General features: G+C 44.5%; 1 long non-coding RNA gene across 1 annotated transcript; it reads right to left on the reverse strand.

Moving 5' to 3' along the window:
* Positions 1-850: 850 nt before the first annotated feature.
* On the reverse strand, positions 851-6,169 carry LOC113943041. The gene is made up of 3 exons (XR_003526171.1): positions 6,100-6,169; positions 2,609-2,660; positions 851-960 (listed from the first exon to the last, which is right to left on the reverse strand). It is a non-coding gene; the product is annotated as an uncharacterized LOC113943041 (long non-coding RNA).
* Positions 6,170-10,803: the final 4,634 nt, after the last annotated feature.

Genomic DNA, 10,803 nt, shown 5'->3' on the forward strand with positions numbered 1-10,803 from the left:
CCTGCCTGCTGCATTTCATCTTCCCCTCTGCAAACATGCACATTGCTCCGTGACCATGCACCATCCCAGTCTGCTTCAAATGCCTGGCTTTCCAGCACACAATTCATGCCGGCCTACCCCAGGTGCTCTGGGGACCCCACAGCATTTCATGGTGTTTGCCCTCAGCGCTTCTCTCCCTCTGCTACCTCTCAGCGCTTCTCTCCCTCCTTAAGGTGTGGCATCAAGAGTGGAGAAGTGTTTGCTTTTGTTCTAGGAGGTTATTTGAGGCTGTCTGCTGCATAATTAAGAAATATTTCCACCAAGTGATTAGCAGCCTACCCAGCTGGGAGTATCTTTTATTCACCCTGTGCTAGGGAGCACACCCAGGCTTTTGCTTTGTGCTGAGCTATTTGCACTTTTCCCCTGAAGTTCTTTTCAGTGGAAAAGGTTGAAGATGTACTCATCTTCTGGGAAGGTCCCAGGAACAGTTGGCCCCAGGTGAGCTGCATCCATCCCCTCTCCCCACATGGGACAGAGAGAAGGGGCTCCACCTGAGCTGGGTAAGGCAGGGCTGGCCCTTGCACCATCTGGCTGCAGTGTCAGACTGTCTGTGTTACAGAGAATATGATGTGTGTGTGCAATTTCACCTTACCTCTTGCTAGCCAGAACCACCACACTGCAGCCTCGCTGGCACAAGATGAGGTTTTCCTTGTAATCATAAAAAAAGCATGGGACAATACTACCTCAATGGGCAATGAAAAAAAAATTTCTAGACTTCCAAGAGAAACAATCTAGTCATCTGTAATCCTCTACAGACATGTATACCTACCTCTTCTGAGGCATCGTCTTCCCAGAGGCACGCAGGTGCTCTCTCTCCCTCTTCTCTCAGACCGACAGGCAGTGTGCTTGTACATGCCACATGGAGCCAGCAGGCCACATCTGTCCTTCGAAAGCTGCTGTGCTCTACTTATGGGATCAAGGCTAAAAATGGCACAAGAGCTTGGGAGAATTATTCTCTGAAGAACCACTTCCTGCCGTTTAACTATGCTTTTATTTTTGCCCTTTTTTTTTCTTTTTTTGGCTTAAGAAGTAACATAGCCACTATTTGTAAATGTTTCCTCCCTCTTCAGTAATTTTCTCTGTGTCTTTCCAGTAACTGTTGAAGGTAGAGGAAAACACCACAGGCTTCAGCAGCAGTCATGCATTATAGAGTTCCACAAAATATTCAAATATCACAGCAAGGAGCAAGATATAGCAATGTGGGCTACAGCTTACTCTTCAGAGCTTTGTCAGAGATTTGAGTCATGTTTCTCTCTAAAAGCAGAAAAGATGCACTTTATATGAATCATATAAATAACCTATAGTGCCTGAGCCCTTTATTTATGGACTGCATTGTAGTCAGCTTGAAGGAGGCAGTCAGTCAGTGACAGTTTTCCCAGAGATGTCACTTTGAGGTTCTCAAATTCAAACCCATCACTCTGAGGGCTGGGTTACCAGCACAGCAGAGGAAGGCATGTTTATCCAAGCATCCTCATTCATTGATTAGAATTGCAAAAGTGGAAGATCAGAGAGGAACCTCTTTTCTTCTTAAACTTCATGTAAATTTCAATGTTGAGACTGAAAGTTACCCAAACAGCTATTAATACTGTTACCATACTCACAAGCCAGGCAAGATGCTGCCTGTCAAGACACCTCAGTTCTTCCATAAAAGCCCTAGAAAATCCCATTGCCACACACTACTTCTCTACCTGCATTTTTTATAACTTGACATCCTTTTCTGAGGAAGGTGTCATCTTCACCCTCTCAGAGAAAACCATACAGAACTGGTATGGCTTTACTTGCAGTTTGAAGCCTTCTACTGCCATCCCTTAAAATCTGAGTGCAAGAAGTAAGCCTATGCCTGGGTTAACACCCCAAGCTTTCCATCAAATCTTCCTCTTCACTTCAGACCTTGATTGTTGGTGGAACAGTATGATATCAAAGATAGAAAATGCTTGAACCTACAGATGCAGAGCAGTCACGGGTATTGTGTGGGGTTGAATAATGGAAAGTACTTGACCTCATGGTGCCCTCAGTTCCAGATGAGAAGTCCTGAGCCTTTTGAATCAGTATCTGACAACTTTTTTTTTTTGTCAGTGTTCATCCTCGAGGTTATGTGCCATATTTTTAACAAAATCACAATAACTTCATATAAACATTTGCTGACAGGCATCAATGACAGCTGCTAAAAGAATGCAGAACAAACATGTGTGAGGAGCGTGGTACCACTTCTGCAGCACATTTAACGTGCAGTACTTTCAGCCACATAGAGAAAGAAGGAAAAGGTGAACGAAGTATTCATTGTATGGAGAAAACAAGTACTGGAGTTCAGTTTCCACTGAACCTAGCATATAGATTAATCCTTTCTAGAGGTCTATCTGTGAATAAGATAATTTTGTGAGTTTGGGAGAATGTGTGGCACTTCTTGAGTCTTCCACAATTTTCCTATATAAATTTAACCTTTCAGTGCTTCAGTCTTTGGGTTGTTTATTTTAATAGCATTCCTAGTAACACTGCTCTGCATAACATTTTCATACACTAGATCAGGTGTTTGAGATATTCTATATAAATGTATATTATATATACATACCTAATCCTATCTCAGTGCTGGTGCAGCATCATCTCTTGAAGGTACAATGTATCTGTAAGCAAAGGTGACGGACAGAGCAAGGCTCATAGCTGACAAGCTCTAAAGAGAGGCTCATAATCACAACTCACTTTCTATTTGGCATCACAGTGGGCAGTTTCATCAAGGACTGACTAAACAGGAACGTAAGATTAGCTTTAAGATCTGTTAAGAAATCCATCATTTCCCCATTTTAGAAGGCTGAAACCATGTGTTTTCTCCAAATTTACATGAGTCCTGGTCCTGTTATTAGAAACAACAAACAGAACTCAGAAGAATTACCAGCAATTGAGAGAAATGGAGAAAAAGTTAATACATAAATCATCACTCAGTATAAGAAAAGTCTCTAGAGTATGCTTGCGTAACTCTTTATTTGCATACTTTGAAATTTATACTAATTTCTATTGGCATGACAGTAATAAAAAATGTTTAAAAGGGTTTTGCACAATTTTAATTAAATTTTGTTAATTGATAGTTACCACTTTCACACGATATACCCTGGAGAAAGAGCCTTCCTTTTACTAAAAGACTAAGATGAAGGTAAAATGTTGATTAAACCACTTCAGCCGCATCTCAGATACTTTCAGCTGACCACAGTAGTTTTATTTTTAATATTGTGGCTAATAATCTAAATTCAAATCTCACTGCTGGAACAGGGAAAAAGTGTAGAAAGTACACTATCCTTTTCAGCTGAGAATTTGCAAGATGATTGTCATAGTCAATGTCCTAGTTAGAACAGCTGGGACCAGTTCATCACTGTATGGGTGTAACCCAAAACTGTGTATTCTATAGCCTTCCATGCCATTTCCCAGAAACTGTTATCAATAGAGCATTTACACCCTCTGCCCAGAGCAGCCTGACTCCTCAGGCGATAAACTAGGTGTTAAGAGGCCTGTAAGATAGGAGGGTGCCTCCTGCCCTCACACCCTTTGTGGAACTCCCCACCCTGAGGGAAGTACTGGGCATTCCTGCCTGAACTGAAGGATATATAATCTTGGAGTCTTGGGACCTTTTTAACCACTCGTGGGATCCAGAGGAAGACTGCAGATCACCGCTCTCAACCAGACTGCAGACCACCACTCTCGACTGGACTGCAACCACCACTTTTCAACCAGACTGCAACCATCACTCTTGACCGGACTGCAACAGCACTCTCGCCAACAGGTTTTCCCCTCTCCTTTTCCTTTGGAATCAGGGGGCCCAACAAACACCACTCTGTTCATGCCCCAGGGTGCTGGGTTATATATTTGGGTTTTGTGGGTTAAAACCAATTGTTTGTCTGTATAATCGTACTTATTGTATTATTTTATTAAATTGTTATTCTGATTTATAATCTCTCTTTTGAGTTGGGTTCATTTCCCCTGCTGGTTTACCTTTAAACCAGCACACATATTGGAGGTTTTATCCTCACTCTGCTGTCCAGGGACATTGTGTTATTATTATGCCTGGAGTGCGTTAGAGTTGAACAGGACCGTTGTAATTTATGACCTGGTCTGGGAGGCATGACCTGGCAGTCACCACCTGACAGTCACCTCCTCTGCCCTGGGGTGCTGTGCCCCTTGCTGTGCTTGTGATTGGCTCAAAGCAGTGTGGACATGCTGCCAAGCCACTGGGAACTATTGAAATAACTCACCTGTAGGCAGCTCACCTATACAGTAGGCACACAATTTCATTTTCATCAGTCTTAACTTTCTACCTGCCTGATTGACTGAAATCATTGCATCATTTCAAGTTTTGTTGCAGATATTTTATGTTCTTGCTAAGTATGGACAACATAACTGGATTAAAATTTTACTTTCCAGGTTGCAGTGGCCAGAGATCTCTTGCTACTGACTTCCACTGTAAGCCTAACTGACCACAGTAATAACTTTGCTGTTGACAGAACTATTTTGTTTCGTTTCTCCAAGAACAAAAGCTTGCTGCAAATCTCTAAGTGTGAGTCATAGGTATGCTCTTGAGAAGAGAAGATTTTGGAAGCACTCCTAAGATATTTTAACGTTGATTTGGCATGAGGTGAGACAAACCATGGTCAATTTTGGGGAAGAAGTGTTTCAACAGCAATGCAGACATGGCCAGTGAAATAATACTGCATTCCCAGATTTCACAGGAGCTAGTATGGATGCACCAACTACATCCACACTGCAGGCCTTTCCCTTCTTTGCCTCAGTGTCCACTTGAGGTCTGGTCTCAAATAGTACTCAGTGAACAAATTGCTTTGGCAGCTTTGACAAGACCCCTCCATCACACTAATGAACTCCATAATGTCTTTATCAGATGTATTCTGTGGGTCTTCAAGGCTGCTCAGACAAGCAGCCTTACCCACAGCTGCCTTTTCTGTCATTGTAGCATACAAAACTGAGGAACACAGAGCAAAGAAACAGTCAGATCTACAGAGCTTCTGTACAGGAGGCTGGCCTGACGTTTTATGACTAGGGCTGTGAATCTAGGATTAGAGATAGCAAAAGATGCAAGCCAGTCAGCCCTTGATACATGGCAGATTGGTAAAGCTGACAACGATCAACATGGGATTACTGAGACAAAATAGAAAAAAATTTTTTGTTTACTTATGTCCACAGAAGTGCAATAGAAAAACATGGACAACCATCTTTGACCTAGGATTCAGGACACAAGTCTAGCTTTAGCACTGTAGAGCCATGATTAAAAAGTATTCTTGGTCACTGTCTGCTAAAGCATACACACAGGGCATCCCACGAGAGACAAAAAAAGGCACCTCTTAGCTATCAGCTAATCAATGGGGCCTCTCTAACAGATGCCATGTCCAACAGCTCCCTTGCTCTGTTGGCAATGATGGATGGACACCCCAGCAAGTAATGGTCAACCGGTGGCTGCAGGGAACCTTCCCATTGGCCTGGACCACGCTTCCTACAAGCTCCACAGCTAGCTCCTGTTGGTACGATGCTTGGAGCTCCAGCTCTGTGTGCCATGACTTTGCCAGGCTTTCATAAGAGCCAGGGTTGGCAAATTAGCATTTCTGCACACCCACTCAGAGGCATTGAAGAAAGTCCAGATGTGCCCAGGCTGTTCCTATGGCAGTAGAAATGCCAGAAGCCCTTTCCAGTGCACCCAAGGGCAGGCCCTTCAAAATTGAAAATTGAAAGAACACTCAAAGCCAAGTAGACACACTAGGTATTTCTTTTCCATGATTTCTAGTGGGAGGAGAGACTTAGGAGGAGATAAAAATGAGGGAGAAGCAGCAGAGGGAACATCAAGGTCAGAGAAAGGAGGAAGAGATGCTCCATGTGGGAGCCCATGCAGCTGGCCAGCAGTCCATGAGGGACCCACATTGGAGCAGATGACTATTCCTGAAGGATTGTAGAAAGCCCATACCAAAGCAGATTTTTCCTAACAGCAACTGCAGTTCATGGGCAATTCACAGTGGAGCAGAGAAAGTGTGAGGAGGAAGGATTGGCAGAGAGAAATCACTATATACTCACCATATCCGCCCATGCCACCCTGTACCACTTGGAGTGGGTAGAAGAGTCTGGATTGAAGGAATTGGGTTGAACCTGGAAAAGTGGGGAGGAAGAGTGTTGCTTTAATGTTCTTCTTTTCCCAAATCTATTTCAATTGGCAATAAATTACACTGATTTCCCCCAAGGAGCCTGTGTTGCCCATAACAGCAATTGGCAAGCAATGTTTCTGTCTTTATCCTGGCCTATGATCTTTCTCATCCTCTTTTCTCCCTGTGTCCTACAGGAGAAGGAGGGTAGGGAGGAGGGAGTGAGCTGAGTGGGCATTTGGCTGTTAACCACCATAGCTTTCTTTTGGCATCCAAGGACTTCTCCTTTTTGGGAAGCAGCAGAGGTGTTCTACTTTTACCTTACCCTTCCTCTGCCACCCAGAAGTATGGCTGGCACAGCCATCGACTGACCAGTGCCCCATATCTGGGACTTCTAGCGGCATCTCGGACTGAGCCAGGGGTGTCTCCCCATGGTCCTGACAGGAAATATCATCCTTGGCCTCTGTTAGAATTAGGCTCTGTCTAGCACTAGAGGACAGCTCAGGACCTACATGTTCAGGATCCATGCTGACCAAGCTGTCCTGCTCAAGCTGGTTTTGTGAAGAGCTATGACAAAACTCTGCATGGCACTTCACCCTACATTCCTCCTTATCTGGGGTAGTAGCCCAACTACTAATACACAGAATAACCAAGATTGCTAACATAGCCAATAACCTTATTAGGGTGGGTTGTCCTGCCTCTTTGGCCTGTCCACATAAATTTGACCATGAAAAGGCTAATTGAACTTATAAAAATAATACTGCATCTATAATACAGATTATAGCAGAAAAAGGAGGTATGTGCAGCCTTTTGTTACTGAATACAGCCATCTAGTGGTTAATTTTTGTTTAGTTTTCAAAAGAGAACAGTGCTGACAAGAGACCAGAGAACAAGGGTGACAAGTAAGAAAATTCCCTTCCTCCTTGTACATCATGTAGAATTACCCTTGAGGTCTTGGCCCTCTTGGCTACTTGGCCATCTCAACTTGTTGCTATTGGTAGGTTTTCTAAAAAGGAGCCATAGTAAAGTCTGAGCACTGAGCACTCAGCACTACTAGATGGGGTGATACCTGACAGAAATGGCAACAGTTCTATTGCTCCTTGCATTAATTCAGTGTTTATGTGATTACATACCTATAAAAATCCCATACCTTAAACAAACACTTAACATCTTGGTGTACTTTTTATCCTTTCCTTTTACACATAACTAGGACATTTCCTAAATAAAATATTTTGTTACTTATTTTCTAAAAAAAATCCCAGGCTATTTTAGCATTTCCATTACCATTTCAGAGAAACGCTGATTCAGGAGTCTTAAAGAAATGCATGAAAACAGAAATAAAAAAGAACACAAGTATGTAACAGTTTTATTTCATATCACTTGCTTCACACATTCTAAACAGGCTGTGTGGGAATACTTACAATGTAGATAATAGCCAAATAATGAAATAATAAAAAGAAATTGTAGTAGAAACTGCAGAAATGTCTAACAGTAATCTAATTCATATCACCAGCTGAATACTAGAAAAGTTTGGTGGTAGGTCTGAGTAGAAGCTTCTAATTCCTGTTAAATTACTATCACAAGGTAATAAAATTCAACTATTTTTCCACAACTTATCACTTTCCCTTCCAAGAGGATGTCAGCTGGTCCCTGCTGTGGGACAGGTACCAACCACACACACCAATCACTCTCCCCTGCACTCAGGAAACATTCATCCATGCACCACGCAGAGGATGGAAATGCGGGAAACAGGTTTATTGTAGCAAGAGAAAAGAAAAGAAAGTTTTGATCACTTAGGCCCATCCATAGGTCCCCCAGTTAGACACTTGCCTATGTGCTGTATGAGCTATTTAGGGGCCCCAAATAGCTGTAGCTATGTGTGAAAGGAGGTAGACTCCCAGCTATGTCTCTTAATGCTGTTTGCTTTAAGCAGGAACATGTATTACAGCCAATAAAGTGTCAATAATAAAATTAAACAGTATAACCTTTAGCATCTATGTTTGTATTCTCATACCAATGGGGTTTGCTCTACTTTGTGCGGCAATCTGTCTACAGAAACAAAATGCATTCAAATGAGTCAAATCCTTTTTTAGCAGGTGACAGCCACATCATGAAGGCAAGTGGAGCAGAGAAAGTGTGAGGAGGCACATGTTATTAACATAGGAGAACTGGAATCACATCAGCACTTTATTTCACTATTAGTTGCTTTGACTGTGACTGAGTGTAAATATTATTCCTGCAGTGGGCTGGTCCTCCTGAGCTCCCTGTTTGAGCTCACACACTCACAGACCAGGCATGTTTCTGCCCCCCATAACCTCACAGCCCAGGGATTCAGCTGCCTGCAAGCCAAGGCCCAGGTTTGCAAGGCAAGATTGCATGACCTTGGTGTAACTTTAGTGAGGAGCTGTGGGGTAAATAAGCTGTGGGGGACACTGAAGCTAAAGTTGTACCGCATAAGAGAAGTAAAAGCAAAGATAGGAGTAAAGGTGTTCAGGCAAGATGAACTCCTAACAAGAAGACTCAAGTGACAAGTGGCAATTTGAAGCAGTATAAACCCCTAAGAAATAAAGTAGAGAGTCAAAATGGCTCAATAAGACCAAAAATCAGCCTGTTCCAAGGTCTAATGGAGGCTGCTATATCCCCTTGGCACTGAGAGTTGTCAGGCCAACAGGGACACGTCATAAGTCTGCATCTCAAAATACAGTCCAGTAGCACATTAGCCCCTGCAATCTTCTGTGTATTTTAGTCACTAGGTTATCACTGTATACTCATAAATTCATGCATAATCTGCTTACAAAACTTCTAGGCAAAATAGATGACTAAGAAAAAGCAAACCAGTGAAGAGATAGTTACAAATCATACTGAGCTGAGAACATCCTACCATCCTACTAGGAATGTAATATTGATACATCATGATCTTTGCATCAGGATTTCCAGTAAGAGGGAAGGGTTCAGGGCCTTCCTGATAAACATTCTTTAATTTTTGTGCTATTTGGTGTCACTGAGCTTTGGACTATTATAAGGCTGGCTGGGAGCTGACCCCACAGATGTGTGTGTGTGTGTGTGTGTATGTGTGCTCAGCACCTGAAAAAAGATATGTCGCAAAGCTGCAGGAGGGGTCATAGCCCACCGCTCCTCTGAGGACAAGGTTCAGTTGCAGTGGGCTTGCTGGTTTTTCTTCGATCAGGTGGAACTCTTCCCATGCAGCCAGCCTACGACATCTTCCTCATCTTAGGCAGAGGTCACCAATCCGTCTGTCCCCATCTGGGGAAGACCTAGATTTAAATCCAAGATGTTTCTGGGAGCCTGTTCCAGGTTTCATGTGAGTAGTATGTGGCAATCAGAAAAGGCAGTTTCCAAGCTGCGTGAGGCAAGAAGGCAACCTAAGGTGTTGCCTGGCTGCTGCTAATTCCTTCTTTAAGGCAGATGAGGATGGTGAAGCTGGGCTTGCCGGCAGTCGCTCAGGAGCCCTGTGGATGCTAGAAGGAGGGCGGCTCCGCCCACGCCCATCGTGCCGCAGGCGAGGGAGCTGCTTCCCCCGGGCCACAGGACCTGCCGGTCGGCTCTGCAGCAAGAGCCTCCCGGCCGGGTCCCCTCGTGCCGTTTAACACCTCACAGAGGAGCGAAAAACTCTGCCCGCTCCCCTACGGCAGTGGGAAAGCCCCAGCCCGGGACGAGTTCTCAAAGGCCGATTGCCAAAGCGGAAAGGTATCTGACAGCCTTTGTTCTGCCTTTCCCTTGCATCTCAGACTCGCCCACCTGGCGAGGCCCATCCCTGCCCCGCCCTGCCCATCCCTGCCCCGCCCTGCGGGTCTCGGGGAGCGCCGGGCCCGGCGCCGGTGCCGGTTCCGCTCCGCCCCCGCGGCTCCTGTGCCGCCGGGCGCCGCCAGGGGGCGCGCGGGATTGGGAGACAGTCTCGGTGGGAAGAGGCGGGGAATCCCGGCGGGCGTGCAGCAGCATCCCGGGAAGCAGTTTCACTCTGCAGTGATTGCCTGTAGTAAAGTGCTGCTTCGTCCTCGTGGCAGAGATACGCAGACACGCTCCCTCTCCTCTTCCCCTCCCTTCTTCCCTCTCGCTCTCCTCCTCTCCCTCTCCTTCTCCTCTGCTTCTTTCCCGGGGCCACTGCAGCATTTTCTCACAAGCCCTTCCCAAGCCAGCCCTCCTTCCTGACTGCAGCTCTCTTGTGTCTGAAAGTAAAGGTTTGCTGACTGTCATGACGCTGGCTAAAGGAAACAGTCAGACTCTTGTTGGTCTTGGGACAGGACAAAATTTGCCATCTCTACATTATGACGTGGTTTAGTCTCAAAGACACCTAGTCAGCTCATACATTTAGGAAAAATTTCTTCATTGAAAGGGTAGTCAAGCATTGGAACCGGCTACACAGGGAAGTGCTGCAGTTGCTGTCTCTGGAAGTGTTCAAAATATGGGTAGATATGGTGCTTAGAGACATGGTTGAGTGGCGGACTTGTCAGTGCTGGGTTAATGGTTGTACTCAATGATCTTAGAGGTTTTTTCCAACCTTAATGACACTATGATTTTTTAATTTTTCTGTGCAGTCACTCCTAATTTTTTTAGTCCCTGGGATCTCATTCTTTTAAAAGAAGCACCTTGTCTTTATCACCTAAAAAGAAGCAGGCAT

Source organism: Corapipo altera, unplaced genomic scaffold, assembly GCF_003945725.1.
Source record: "Corapipo altera isolate COAL_440 unplaced genomic scaffold, ASM394572v1 2b, whole genome shotgun sequence".
Classification (NCBI taxonomy): Eukaryota; Metazoa; Chordata; class Aves; order Passeriformes; family Pipridae; genus Corapipo; species Corapipo altera.